Raw genomic sequence first — 16,352 nt, forward strand, 5'->3', positions numbered from 1 at the left:
AGAAAATAGTACAAAGAATGCAGCAGCAATACCTGAGTGCAAACAGAGACACCCAGCAAAGCACGGGGAAGTGATTGACTGAAATGTTCAGGAGTGCCCAAGGACTCTTTCAGCAAGAAAGAAATATTGAACATGGTGACACATGAAGGCACTAAAAAGACGAAGCCAGTGCCTGACTACTCTATTTTCTCTTGGGACCTGAGGAGAGCAAACACCACTAGAACAAATAGAAATACTTTAATAATAAAGTAGAAATTTATCCTAAGGGCTGCAATAAATTAGGCCTCCAGTACAGTGACTGCCACAGAACATCTGCAAGGCAAAGAACTGCTGCAAAGTGTCCTGTCAGTGGGCATTTCCCTTACTGATAATGTGTAATTATCCCTGTCCCCTGTGACTGCCCCTGCCTGCTGTCACAGCCCCTGTGGTGTGCTGACAGGGGACTGGTGCAGTGGGAGCTGCAGAGCCAGTTTGGCACAGGAGCTCCAACATCAGGGAGACAGGGAAAGAGCCTGAGAATGATCTCCCAGGTGAGCAGTGGGATGAAACTGAACCAAGCTTTCCCTCTCACATTCTTTTTTTCCCCACTGTTATGGATTCATCAGCTTCAAGTTGGGAAGCCTCTTGGTGCTCACTGGAGATGGTACTGTGCTGATGTGACTGCATGCCAAATATGCTGAGATTTCCTGCTGTGGAAAAAATGAACGAAGGAGAGGACAAAAGAGTGCACATGTATATTCCTAATAAAATATACACACACAAGCGTATGGCCTGATACATTTGGATCACATTGATTTGACAAGTTCCTGCCAGCAGTAAGAATGAAGAAGTCAGCAAAGAGGCATATGCATATGCTTACAAACCATTTTTTTAACTGCATCAGATGGCCTCAGGCTACTCTTGTAAGGATGATTATTCTTTTTATTTCAAAATGTGCCCAAAATGTTTGGCAGAGGGGATCAGCTTAGCTTCACAACTTGCAACTTAACAACTGGCAATATCTTCAGTAATTCAGGCATATCTAGGAGATCCTCAGACTTCTTGCTTCTTAGGTCACTTTGATGCCTTAAGTTTTAGCTTTCATATTTTCAAGATTCTGTACTGCATTAGTATATAACTGAACTTCACATAAAGGGTTAGCAGTTCTCTTCAAAGTTTAGTTAGACAAAACAATCCTTTTCCAGCCTGAGAACCAAGGACACCATTGCAGCTTCAGGCCCCCAAAAAGTATAAACAACAGCAAACTGAGGAGAGCAGTCTGGGAGGACTGGACTTCATAACCTGAAGCTCTAATTGGACAATTAACTCCAATATGCAAATGGACCAAAACTTACAAAAGCATGAAAACGTGACCTGTTGTCCAACATGGGTGTAGCCTCGGCCAGGCTTTTGTACTGCCCAAGGTGTATTCTTTGAAAGCCTTTTTAATAATTACCTACTTTATTCTTTTAACGCTGTCTAGCCCCTGTTCTAGGTAGCCTCTCAAGGCATCAGCTTGGCCTGTGAAGACCTACAGGTCCTGCCCCATCACAAGGCTGTTTAAGGGTCTAATTTATGTTTTCACTCATGCCCGTTTTGTTTTGCTGAACTGAAACTTGTTAACTTCTTAACAAAAACTTATTGTTTAGGCCCAAAGCTCAGCTTTTAAATCGTTACCAAACCATTTACCTGATTCATGCCATATGATAATTTCACTTTACAGCTTCTGAAGACTAAATTTGGGAAAATTCTGTAATGTCACGTTCAGTTTAAATAAGCCCTCTGGCTGATAGAAGCAATGTGATTTATTCCCATCCTTGGTGGTATTTCTGCACACAGAGTCAGCATTTATACATCTAATGTTCTGGGGTAAGGAGACCACTCTTAAGCCTGTACAGGAAATAGTCTTGCATTCAACAATGCAGTTGTCAACTTTTTGACTTCACAGAATTTCAGATACAAAAGCAGTTGTGGGAAAGGGAAAGATGAAACTTTCAGATTTGGATTCAGTTCAAAATCTACTTCAGACTGCAACTGATACAGAACTTTATTTATAACTCCCGACTTGGATTTCTATTCATCTAAGGTGCATAGAAATATTTCTATGAATAATGATCTCAATTTACCATTTTGAAAGATTTGTTTGCATTTGCCACTGATGTAATTCATGTTCAAAATCCTTTGTGATGACATACATCATCACTGGCACACCTAAACATAATTCCCATACTTAGGTTCAAAGCTCAAGTATAAACCCCCTTTTCACCTTCAGAAGTGAGATATATCTTGCATGTGGGAGTATGGATTTTCTACACAACATATGGAAAATCCTGTCATGGATGGTTTTGTTAATTCTTATCTAAGCTTTTCAAGGAAGCCATCAGCTGTAAGCATATGCATACTTTGCAATCCTAAGGAAGGAAAAGTGAATAGTGCCATCTTTCTGATGTCTTTGTAGAAGTCTCACTAATAGATCCACAGGAAACTCTATCAATATCACTGGTTTAAGAGACAGTGATCATTTTGCAGGTGTTTCACCTTTGTTAGGCTGGATTTTAGATCTCTCTTGAGCCTGATGAAAGAACTAGCAAGCTCAACAACTAACACAGCAAGTGTTAAGCAACTAAGTGTTACTTTCTTGGGTAAGCAAGCTTTCTATATGGAAGTCTTTAGTACTCCATACACTTGCTAGAACATGGAACAGGATGTGCTTTTGGATACCAACAGCACGTCTCTGGCAATGATAAGTAGGCATTAATTACTCTTAGCATACTGAGCACATCTACTACATTTAACAACATAAACATCAGAAATAATGAGAAATTAAGTAACACTAGATAAAACCTGACAATACATTGCATTATTTTTACAACTTTTTTTTTCTGAAATACCTCTATTGCATTAGAGATTTGTAAGTGAAATACAGACTGCTTTACAACCTTCTACTCCTGACTCCGCTGTGCGATGTGTCTGTCCCCTTAGAACCTCTCCCTCCTCTGCTGAATTCCCAGGCTATCCAGAGCTACCACCCTCCTTCCAGGTTGTTTTTCTGTTGCCAGCCCAGTGGACACATCATAATGTCTCCATTTAGGGTAGACTCATGCTGCTCAGTTATGAGCAGCTCATGTTGGCATCTCTGAGGCTATTCTGATGCAAAGGGGTTGAGATCAACCTCTGATGGGTCAGGTCACAAGGTAGGCTCAAACTCACTTCAAACAAGCTGAGACTCCCTGCTGTTTTGTCTGTAGCACTTTGTAACTGCTTTGGAGTTCTCAGCTCAGTATTGCAACCTTTTGAGCCCATTCTAGTAAGCACAGCTCATTTTTACTCTTGGCAATATTACTATATATTACATTAGAGAATGTTGATTATTAAGACACGTAGTAGCCAAAATAAAATGTAATTAAAAACATAAAACATGCATGTGTAGGTAGTGTGTGACTATTTGGAAAGCACAGTTCATAAATGGTTCTGGACTAGCACTACGGATAATCCTACTGCAAAGAGCTGGAACAGCTGCCCTGAAAACAGGTTGCTAACTGGTGAGTCAGTTAGTGGCTGGTCTTACATCAAAGTGATTAAGGAGGAACAAATCCAAGGTTGCTGGTAGAATTGAGATGAGAAACAGTAATAAAAATGGACTAGATCAGAAAGAATGGATATCAACCTCTGAACTGCTAAGCAACAGGCTGGGCGGGCACACTGTGTAAGAATTAGACAGGAGGTGTAGAAACCCTGTTTTTCACACAAGGATTACGATAAAATAAAGCAGTTAAGACCTCATATTAGTTGGCGTTTGTCTAAGAGAGAACAAGTATATGATGCTTCTTTGCAGCTAATACGGGTTCTGAGCCCTACTAGTGTCCCTGTTATTACAGTACCACAGAAAATTAACCCCGTCCATCCAGCTGGATTTCTAGCATTGCTTTATTACAGAGTAAAGAACACCTCCAAAGGCACACTGCAAAGTGAGGTCAGTATGAACTCAAGGAAACATGACACTTGTCAAAGGAGATAGTAAATGTTAAAGTGTAAAATGTGGATTCTTGAAGATCTCCCATCTAAACCCACATCATGCTCTAGGCTGCCAGACTTTGACATCACAGCCCATCTCACCATGGGTCACAGACAAAGCTGTTGCAAAGCTTTAGTGTTGCTGCACACAGTGAATGAATCACAGATTCTGGTCATTTGAGTGGGCCGAGTAAGTTTTGTTAAATCAAGATATGGACTTCTGAACAAAGAAAAACATTTAATGAAAAATTGGTGTTTTTCATATATGACTAATCACAGCAATTTCTACTGATAAAACTCTTTTCATGCTCCAGAGCTCAGAGCTTCTTAAGAGTGAAAGGTGATTTTTTTTTTTTTTTTTACTTACATTTTAAAAGAAAAAATGAAACACTTGGAAATTACTTGCACAGAGTTGAGTCATAACTCTGGTCAGTCTCTTGCTGTCATTGTCATATCTTGCTGCATCCTCTTCACTACCAATTTAATAGTTTATTGTTTGTGTTTCTTTGCTGTTTGCATACAGAGGATTAGTTTACAGAAATTGTAGAATGATTTGCTATTCCATTATATAGATTTGTTCTGCAAGCTTTGAAATCTAAAAAATAATTTCTGTACTATTCATTGTAATTTACACATAATTAGGGCCAGCTTTATTAGAACTAGTAAAGGATGAACAAAGAACTTGGTAGCACATATTTTTGTTTTGGCATCAGAACTAGCTTACGTAGCTCCCACTTTGTTCTCTTGTATAACTTTTTCACGGTGCTCCATTTTTAAATCTGATTCACTGCAGAAACAGTTGTTGATTCACAACAACTGTTGGGAAAGAGCAGAAATGGGCAGTGAGAACTGTCCTCTCCAGTTTTGCTAGTCATAAAAAAGATAAGAATATTTCAGTGAATTAGCTGTGTCATGGACATGCTGAATATAAACCAAGTATGTATTTTAAATCCATAACCCAGATATTGCAAAGGTTCAATGAAAAGCAAGCAAAGTCTTTATCTTCAGGTCACTAGTTCAAATCACAAGTAAAAGATCTGAGGTCCATTTCTTTGCAGAGGAGTGCTAATAGCACTGATTTTGCTCTTAATTCTCTTATTAAAGAGGCAAGAGCAGAGGGAACGCATTACAAGCTCTGCCCTAGAGACGGGTCAAGGCTGAGCACATTGGCAGGTCTGCTGCTTACTTTGTCCTTTCTGAATAATGAGAAAATTAATCTCTTGGGTACTGAATGTGACACCCTCTAACACCACAAATTCAGGCAGATGGAGGGAAAGGATGCAAAGTGTCTATGGATTCGTGCTGCATAAATCAAAAGGCTCTCAGAAGTAATTTGTATTGGACAAACATAAAACTGATGCAACACAGGCACACCAGATCCTAGCTGATCATTAAGAATATTCAGTAAAGCCATTGCATATGTCCAGCTTTTAATTGCCACATAAAATTTTATGAAACCGAATCATCCCATAAACAGTGACAGCATGTAAAAACTGCACCAAATACACCAACATGAGGTTAATGATAATTCTCACTGAATGTATTTCATAAGAACCTCTTTACCAATGATATCCTTCACGAACTCATATTGAAATAAAGGCTATTAAATTGCAGTCAACCCATGAAATTATTACTACAAACATTCATTATTTTATGAAGGAGCCTATTGACATTCCTTAGCCTGCATAAAGAATTATGAACTCTTGTTACACTAGCACACCATGGCTTGGCTTCAGATAACAAATTCATCACTGTGTTCATAAGCTCTCAACAGTGTTTCTTTGCTTATGTGTAAAATGTGTACACATTTAACAGTCTTCCTAGAATCACAGCTAGATAGAAATGACTATGTTAAAATGCCAGCAGCTGGCACTCTTTAATGTGCAAAAATTAAGCTGTAGTTCTACTGAAGATGAATTACAGGACTGCATAAAAGCAAGGCATGCTTTTTTTCACTGCGTCAACAAATGAAGTTAAAATCCGTGCATGTATAACTGTACTGTTGCAATTGACCGGCAAGTCAATCTATAATTGTATATAGGAGTTTTAAGTGTGGGTTTGAAGTTTCAACCTGTGCCTACCTGAAGGATTCTCAGGCTGGTGATGCTAAGTTTTCCAAAGTTGTCATAGTCATCAGTAAAAAAATGACTCTAAATAGTCAAAAGAGGGAAGATGGAAAAAGTCTGAAAGATCACAAAGATTCACTCTGGCTCTGGGGAGACCTAAGGAAGAAAGCAAAGAATAATGGAGGTTCTGCCAGCCATTAACATTTTCTTTCCATGTTCTCCCAGAACAAAAGTGTCTTCCTAGACCTTGTGAATAATCCCACAAGCAGTTCTTATTCTATCCCTTTTAGTGAAAAGTATCGTGCTCTGTCACACACTTCATCACCAAGTGGCTGATGATGGTACTGACCACTGTATTAGACATTTTTCTGGCCTACCAGTTGCTTGGTTATGGTTAACACTAAACAACATTTCAAATGAAGTCTTCTTGGAAGAGCTGGGGGCTTTGAGTAGCAGTCTCTCTGCTGCAGCCATGCTGAAAACAGATGGATCACTGGTGATGTACAGTAACAAAATATTTTTCTCCTCTTGTGTTTTGTGAGATACCATATGTGGTCACATAGATAATATAAGACAACACATTATTCCAGGATCCTGGAGCCTTATCTGATGTGAACTGATAAATCAGTCCTGATAAGAGCAAACATCTCAAGTCCAAATGGAGGTATTCAATTATGTGAGATTTTCACTTTTCAGTGCATTCTGACAGACCCATTTATTATGTCAAAATCTTTTTAAAATGGGCCTGAACGTTGCTGACAACATAAATTATGTTAAAACTTCTTTTCTGATTTGAGTTACTTACTTGGTCTGTGTAAGTCTTGTGCATTTGGGGAGCTCTGCTCCTGCTACTTTGGGAAGGACATCTGTATAACATTTGTTTTTCACATTGTTATCCAGGACATTAAAACAATATGACTGGTTCAGTAGTGAAATATGGACTTTCCACATCTCACTGCATGGGAAAATAAACCTTCATGTGCTTTGCATAAGGTCTGGGAGAGGTCCTTTCTACAAGCAAAATACATCATTGCTGTGCTCACATATTCAACCTTTCATTCCCAAGAGTCTTCTAGTTTTTGTTTGAATGAGGTATTCTCAGCTCATTCTGAATTATTTTGTGAAGAAAGACTCTTCTTTCAATTTCTTCATTTTTTTCTTCAGTCCTGTCAATTAATGTAATATGCACTGGCTGACAGTATTTCTCTCCTAGGAAAGGGCATGCTGCCTATTATACTTGTGCTCAGATGACATTCTCCTCCAGTTGCACATGTTTAAGTCTAGCAAAATTAGAGGGACAGAACCTTCAACAGGTAAAGTATTTTACTTATGGAAAGATATTTGATATATTGGCTTTCGAGAGGTAGCTTTGTACGATGCTTTCTTCCACACTTGAAAATCACTGGTATAGTGCTACTGGCTTACAATGTGAAAAACAGAATCCAATGTTGGTTTGTTACACAATTCTCCCATATATATATATATATATATATATACACACACATACTTACACAGACACTGTGGATATAACTGTGGATAAAGAAGCTCTGTTTTCTCCTGGGGATCACTTTGAGGAGTTTGTATGAAAAAATAAAAAATAAACCGCACCCAACCAAACTTAATTACATAACTAAAATCCTGGCTTATAGAAGTTTTAGCTAAATTTCTATTTTCTTTATTAAAAATGCCTTTATAATTTATTTCAGTTAATATGTAGATAAGCATTTACAAGCAAAGAAAAAAATGTAGGCTAAGAGAATAGTGAGGTACTTCTTGTACTATTAACACCCCTGGAATTTGGGGCTGTGGTGGAAAGCTGACACTCACAGATGAGTGACACATCTGAGGTGGCTGATGGAGACAGCATGAAATCACTGTTTTCTCTAGAAAACCAGATCAGCTAAAACGTAAATGACTGTGAGAGAATTCAGTGATGCTATATTTACAAAATTATTTCTAATTGCTGCATTAATCAGGAATGCAACCCAGTTTTCTGACTTAGTAATTATACAGTCATGTAATATAAACTGAAGGTGAATTAGTTGGCTCCATAGTCTGGGTTCCCAAATGTAAACATTTCCAAATTTTGTGATGAGAATCTATGCTCTCAGTCTGAGTTTGTTTGGAAGTTGTGCTCTAGTTTGAGAAATATATCCTTCAAATAGACAGAAATGTTACCAGAATCAGAAACATGTGTTGATTTTAGTCTCAGCTTAAGCATGTGTTTGGGCATATGCATGTGTATATTTCAAAGACTGTCACAAGGACGTTATAATTAATTTCCTTCTAATATGCTTAAAATATTTTCTTGTGCACTGTAAATTTTACTATAAGAACAACAAAGCTTCCAGTGACATAGCTGCTTTCTCAAACATAAAAATTTATTTTAAAAAAAGAAAAAAAAATTTTCTTCCTCTGGAGTCAGAAAGGAAAAACATATGTGCATACTTCATTCTGAAAATATTGCCTAATTCTCATTAGAAGTCAGCTGACATTAGAGTTAAAAAGTTAGAGTTTGCAGCATGCCCTCTGCAAAACTGTGCCATATCACTGAAAATCAGACACAAAAAGAACAACTCTTTTTCTGTGAGAACAGGTGCAAAAATCATATTTGGATGTAGCAAGGAGAAAAACACTGATGACTTCATGTTCTTTTCCTTAAAAATAATCAATTTCTTCATTTCCCATTGCTAGAATTTTCAAAGCGTCAGTGTTAAAATTAAAGCTCCAGTGCACAGATTTGTGATAGGATTACTTTATTGCATGGTGACTGGGCTTGAAAAAATGGCAATTTCTTTTCCTCTCCTGCCAAAGGTTTTTCTTTCATTTTCTCTTCTTCTGGGGTGATGTGCAAGCCAAAGATTTTCGTACCAACATTGTAATGCAAAGAATGAAGTGAAATGTTTCCATTAGAAAAAGAAGAAATAGTTATCTGTTAATTTTTACTGCTTCATGTAAGCAAATGCTAATAAAATATAAACCCATGCAGTAGTTCTTTTGGGGTGACGGATTAGGTGCTTAATGTGAGTCTCGTGTGTAAACTTATCTGCTGCTCCTTGGAACTCAGCTGAAATAACAGAAATAACATTGCTCCATTCTTTTCAGCTCCTTAAAGCCTTCATATTTTGAGTGTATGGGGTTTTTCTGTCTTTGACAGGGAATTATTTATTGCCATTTAATTGACAGTCATTTTAAAAGTGCTGACATAATACCTCAAACTTCAAGAGTTTTCATGAAATGACTGGAAATAGATATTGCAACAGTGTTCTTGATAAAATGCTACTTTTATTTGAAAGTTGACTATCTTGCATGGTGTAATGGCTGACTTTTAATTGAAGATCTTAATTACAGATTTTTCCTTGAAATTTTCTCAAGTTTCAAGTGTCTCCTATAAGAAAAATGTACTAGAAATTTATGATAATATATAAATATCCAATAAGAGATGTTGCTACTTGGTTATTGATGAGAAATGTGGGCAATGAGCAGACTTCTTCAAATGACCAGGTTAAAAAATCCTAAAGAAAAAAATTCTTAGTCATAGATTCCCTTCTATGTTTTTTTCTAACTCCACTTCTTTAAAATTCTCTAAGCTGTTCCACAATGCTCCACAGTATCACACATTACAGGCATGATTTTTACAAACTCAGGTATTTTTCAGTCACTGTTTATCTTGGTATCTGTAAATGACATAGTTCTCTTCTTAAAGAGTGCTTTTGTCTGAAGCCTGGGAGTTGAACACTTTAGAGTTCTTGCTAATGTGTGATATGAGACCTGATAATAAGTAAGCCCCAAAAGAGGCAAAATCAAGAGGTTAGGCAGGATATGCCAATTTGCACTGCTCATGTGGAAGACTGTTGAGGCCATATCTATGTTAGGGGGTGCATCCTGCTGGTTCCTCCATGGATGCAGCAGCATTGCAGGTAAACTGACAACAACTGATAAGAAAACACCTGCTGAGAGGACTTAGCTACAGCCTTCCAAACCCCTTCTGGAATAAGGGTAACCAGATGCTTTCCAGCCTGCTTTAGTCTTAAGCAAGATGTCCCAAGGACAAAACAACAATTTATGCCTATTTAAAAAGGATAAGGAGCCCTGATACACTTGTTTGGATGGGTGAAGAGAGGCTGATTATTGGTGGCTGGAAGAAAGAGCTAAATAATTAGCTTACCAACCACTGCATTTCTGCTGAGTTGTACTCTGACACAAATTGAATAATTGATATATTTTATAACAATCTTCTAGCCCACTACAAAAGAAATTTCACTATTAATAAGCACCCCTTCCTGTCAGGCTCCCTAAAGTCTCCATTTCTTCCTTTGGAGCAGGGTGAGAGGCTTGTTTGTCAGTGGTGGGAGCTGGACTATCAATACCTATATTTTTTCACAAGACTGCAGACATGCAGTAAGCATAACTATCAGTGATATTTGATGCAAAAATAATTACATTGACATGGATATTTTTAATGGTCATTTCAGTTCACATTGTTCATCTGGAGCATACGTAATGTTGATAGCTAGGTTTGAATAAAGTGTGGTTAGCAGAAACAGGTGAATGTTTATTAAGAGTTATGAAGATGAAGCCAAAATTAATGAAAAAACAGTATTGAACCTGTAGAATTGTCCACTTTTTAATGAAAAGAACAAGCCTTAATAACAAGCCTTTGGTGTTTGAAGGAAACTTGAACTTCAACATATAAGTTTACCTCTGTAAAGACAAACAAAGTTATATCATCAAGAGAAGCCTTATCATTACATTTATTGGAGGTAGGGGAAGGGAAGGATGTGCTACAGAGAAAACCAGTTAGGATTACACTCTGATTACACCCATTTAGCACTGGAAATATGAGGAGGACTCCTGTGATCTCACCGAATTTTGATGACTGATTAATAGATATGCACCTTTACCACTTTCAGTTTTTCCTTACCCTCTTTACAGGCAGAAGTTTTGATCCCATAAAGTAAAACTTGATGTTAATTTTCCTAGCAGCCAATAAAGATAAAATGTATACTTAACCTGTTTAACCTCTTGCTGTTGAGTTGTCAAGACAGATTGCTCAGAGACCTGATTTAGTCAGAGCCAAATGGGGGTCAGCCTCAGAATGTCTGTGCATATGAATATATAAGCTCATACTGCTGTAAGTACAGGGTATATTGCATTTATCTCTGTGCATCCTAGGGGTGTGATCAGCAAGCAATACAAATGAACTTCCAGTAGTAAGCTTGTAGTATGCCATAATAATGTCCCTAAATTTAATTGTCTTGTATATCCGTAGTCAGGGATCAGTCCCACCAATATGGGTGTTTGCATTTAAAAAAGAAAATAAATTTGCACACATCCACCATGGACTGTGGAAAAAGAAGAAAAGTATTTCCCTTTTCTAGTTTGTCATATGAGATATATTCACATAGTTCTGAATGTAGCTGACCATTGATGTGACTGTCTCAAATTCAAGACAAATTTCAAAATATAGCTTAACTCAAAGTTGGTTTATGAATATCTACATTAACATAACAAGATTATTTTGAGATACTTTATCAGTGACCTGAAGTAGATTTCATTTTTCTCTACCAAAAAGCTTAATAATCTTCAAATTATAAAGTTTAGAATAATTTATGCAAATACACATATATTCTAAGATTATACTCACTAAGCAAAACCCCAGTTAAGTTAATGCCTGTATTTATACCTCCTTGAAAAACCCCAAATGATTCTCCTAAAGAGTGAAAAGAGGGACTGTGGTTATTGATAATTGGCTTTACCTGCCCTATGTGTTTTCACTGTGAAATGCAGGTACCAGAGCCCGCTCCCAGAGCAAGTCCCCAGGATCCTCAGTGAGTTTTAATCCTGACATGAGACATCAACTGATGCTGCATAAAATGTGCCTTATTTTCCTGCAATCACATTCTCTTTGATTTTGCTGTGTAGACCTAAATTCCATTCGGGTAGGAAAGCCTGTGGCAGGGAACAAAGTGACTCTTTCTTCTTCCCCAGATGGAGACTTTTTACTTGGTTTGCGGACTGTGGCTCATTTGTTTGAAAGACATTGAAAGCACTTGGCTTCTTATCATGCTTCTCAAATATGAGAGAAAGTTGTGACAAGGTAGAATGTAGAATCTATACAGCTTGAAGTAAAAGTTTCCTGACTTTTTGTTAATTATTAATACCATACATCTAGAGAATAAAGATGTGCTTGCCAGTGGCAAAAGAGCTTTAGAAGACAGTATTCGCATTTGTCTGTGCAGAAAAGGTACCCTGAAGCTGCTGATGGAACTGAGCCACAAGACAAGTGATAGTCAGAAATGGGGGGAGGGATTGTTGACTCAGGTTGAGCTGTGTCTTTGGAGTGCAATGTACCTGTCACAGGCTGCTCGTGGCTAACAGCTTAATAACCTGAAACTGCCTGCTCTAGCACAAGCAGGGCAATACAGCCTTCACTTGCTTTTTAGATTTTACTCTTCCTAGGAAATCACCTGTAAGATGGATTAGTTGTATTAATAGAGGAATGTAATTCTTTGCTAACTTCAGGAAAAAAAGGAAGAACAAATTTAAACTAGCTTCAATAGATGATAAAAGCATGATAATATGATGATACATTGCAAATACAAACACAATAAAATATTCTGTACAGATGAGGTTTTAAAACAGGCAGTGAAAAAATAAACTTCACAGCATGGTCTTAGTACCCTGCAAGCATTAAAATATCATGCTAGATAGAAGTTAATTTTCTCTAATCTAAGGCTTTCTAGGGCCAGAGAAGGTCTCTGTGATTTCAGAAGAATTAGAATGATGGGTAAATTACATTAAAATTATGTAAAATTATTGTACTTGTTGTACTTATAACCCTGCTCATTCACTCATACTTCAATGTCCACAGTGGTGGCTTTAGTGTAGAGAAACAACCTTAAACTTCCACTGTGAATAGAGGGGACAAAAATATATCCCCAGTGCTTCCTAGTATTTGAGCTACCGTAGTGTTCCCACCAGTGAACTCAGTGATGGGAAAAGGAGAGGGCTCATCATATATGAAGACACAGTTGTTTGAAGCATTTGAGCTATAGGAAAAATAAGACAATCTTTTAAAGACAGACAGTACAGCTATTAAACAGTAATGAAGAACTGAAAAGCAACTCTGCATAATCACCATTCAGCTAAATGATGATTTCACAGATGGAAGAACAGATGAAATTCAGCCAAATGATTTTAAGGGTAAATGAATAGGCAATAATGTACTTAGGAAGCATTAGCCCCTCTTCATTCTCAGAGACAGTGACCTATTGTTCACAATTAATAAAGCCCTGAGGCACAAAGGGGACCGGGATAGTGGCTGCCTAAGATCTGTTCAAATCCACACAATAAAACAAGAATAGAAAACCATATGTGGGGCTGCATCTTAACATAAAACAGACATTCAAATTATTTTCATACATGCAGATTAAAATGCAAGCCCTGCTAAATTTTGACAAGTTACAACTCTCTTCCTGCATGTGATGAAAGTCACTTTTGCTATAAGTTAAATGATCACAGGTTAGGGAGCAGCTTGGCTTTCCTTTGCTTACAGGACTTTCTAGGGCTGGCACAAAGCAGCATAAAGAGGAGTACCAGCCCTCAAACAGCTGCTTGTCCTTGAGAGCTGAAAACTCAGAAATAGTGCACTATCATCTGCTGGTAGTAAAGCCAGTTAAAAACAAGGAATGCATTGTGTAGGCAAGTACCTAAGCCAGTGAAAACCAGAATGGGTGGCTTCAAATGATGAGCAAATATTTTTATTTTGATTACTGCCATACCAGCAACTTTGATGAAGGAAAAAGTATCCAACTGCAAACAAGTATTACCTCTGTGGAGAAAAGCCAGTGTTGATAAGTCCATTAGTTCATCTTCATAAATGAGCTTAGCAACACTTGTTACAACTTTTATTCTTTGGGAAGCCCAAACATAAAATTTGGTCATTTGGGGGTTTTTGTTTGTTTTTTTCCAGTGTAATTATTGCTTTTGTTTTGAAAAAATAGGTCATTATATGCTCTTCCTTTTCAGGATATTTTGCCCACCAGTATGTGTCAAAGCCTAGTTTGCACACTAGGGTTATCAAGATAGTTGTTTAAAACCTCCCTTTTACTGTTCTCTTCTCCTTGATGTTTTCTACTTGTCAGCATCATGTCATATATTCTTCTTGGGCTTTTAATCCCATATTCAGATGGGGTTGTCCCCAGTTTTGGGGCATGGCATCTAGCTGGTGACTTTGTGAAGTCATTGCATGCACACAGTATGTGATGTCTGTTTCCTGTGAGGGTTTGGTTCAGCCCTTAGAGCCAAGGAGGATGCCAAGCTCTGCATTCACTTTGCACTGTAAGCCTGAAAAGCATGCATTAGAAAAGTTTGGACCCAACATCCAAGATGTCTAGGAAGCAACCTTGGGGCATGAGCAAAGAGCCAGGAATTAGTGGTCTGCATATAATACCTTCAAGTATTGTGTGACACTCAGACTCTTTCCAGATGTGAAAAATCTCTACAGAGAAACTAAGCAGCTTATGGGGTGGGGATGGTGACAGGACATGGAAGACAACTTCTGAATTCCCAGCACAGCAGCAAAAAAGGCAACAAAATGACTGTGTCATTGCAGCCATTGAACCTGACTTGCCTCTAGCAAAGCTAAAACGTAGAAATATTCTCTGAGTTACTCTGACCTGAAATGTTGCAGAAAGCTCATGCAAGGATTCTAACTTATTGTGTAAACATGGTAAGTGTTTACATTTACACTTACACAGGCTTACATGTAAGGTAAGCCTGTAACTAAGAAAGCTCTGGTGTGCCTGTCATAGTGACTTAGATGGATCACAGTAGTGCCATTACCTGAACTCCAGAAGGTTTCCAGAAGTCCTAAAGCACTGAAAGAATTTTGCTGGAACAGGGAGGAAGATCTTGGGGGAAACTTGTGCAATAACAAGTTAGAACCCCCCAAATACTACTGCTAATTAGCTCTATTTCACATGCAAAAAGCAGATTTCTGAAAAAAATACCCTGAGCTTGCATTGTTGTAGTGACAGTGTGTCATTATGTGGCTACCAAAGATGGAGCAATACCAAATGCCAAGATACTTAATGTATGGTTTGCTAGTTTAGAGTGATTTTGAGCTTTAAAGGAATGGAAAAACAATGTTGGAGGGTGGAGGAGGAGGTATTGATACTTTTGGCTATTAGACAAAGAGATGTCATTATTGTAGGACTCAGTAAGGGTATGAAAGTATCAGCAGAATGGTATGCACATGACCAAAAATAATTCTTTTCAGGGATAAAGCCTATGAAATGATCAAGACATGTTAGGCATATTGTGGTCTAGTTTGCACAGCACTGTATTAAAGATTAACTAAAAGTATCAGCAAATATTTAGATTTTGTTGAAAATTCTGGGGCTGTGCTGTAATGAATGAGCAGTATTCAAATTCTGTTTTGGTCACACCTGAACTAACTGAAACTTGGATTTACCATGTTCATTAGGTTTTTTTTTACTTGAAGACTTTTGAAACTTAATATTTCCAGTATACTTTGAGAGAATATTCCAATATGCCACAGTTTCACTACAAAATAAATATCAGAAAAAAATAGTATTTTCCTTCCCTGAAGGGCATGAAAAACCAGATTCTTTTTCCTGTATTGCTGCATCTCTAAAAGTAATAGAAGAACCATATGGTTTGTCTTTTCTGTTACTTAATAAGAGCTAAAAAATTACTGCTGCTGCTGCAGTGTGAGGAGAAAATTGTATGCTTTAATGCCCAACAAAATGTCACGAAAAATATGACATAATGTTGTAAAAGAGGTTAAACTGGAAGTTTAACATTCATTGCCCTCCCATACCATGGAGCTATGAAATTTAAATGTGACTGTGTAGGCAAATTCTGGGAAAGGTTAAGAATAGGGCTTTGTGCGTGTAAGTAACATAAAAGTGAAACAAATTGACCGCGTACTAAAGAGCAGGATTGAGGAGAGGGCAAACACTTTAAACTTCAGGATACAGAAGAGAAATTTTTGTCAAAGTTAAATTGTCTAATTTTAACTTTTGAAAATGATATACCTGGAGCACTTGAAAGCTGCTAACAGCCCTAAAAGCTGTACAAGGGAAAAAAAAGTAGTCCTAGATGTTATGCTATTAGCAAAACTAAAACAAAATCCTTCAGTATAAGCATTGATGCATGTGAATATGAACTTCTTTAACAGGGCTCAGAAGATGGTAAGAAATCCATAAGGAAAATTAATGAAGACTGACTACTAATGGGAGTAGGTACCTGACCATCTTTGGGAAC

The sequence above is a fragment of the Anomalospiza imberbis genome, chromosome 2 (genome assembly GCF_031753505.1).
Source record: "Anomalospiza imberbis isolate Cuckoo-Finch-1a 21T00152 chromosome 2, ASM3175350v1, whole genome shotgun sequence".
Lineage (NCBI taxonomy): Eukaryota > Metazoa > Chordata > Aves > Passeriformes > Viduidae > Anomalospiza > Anomalospiza imberbis.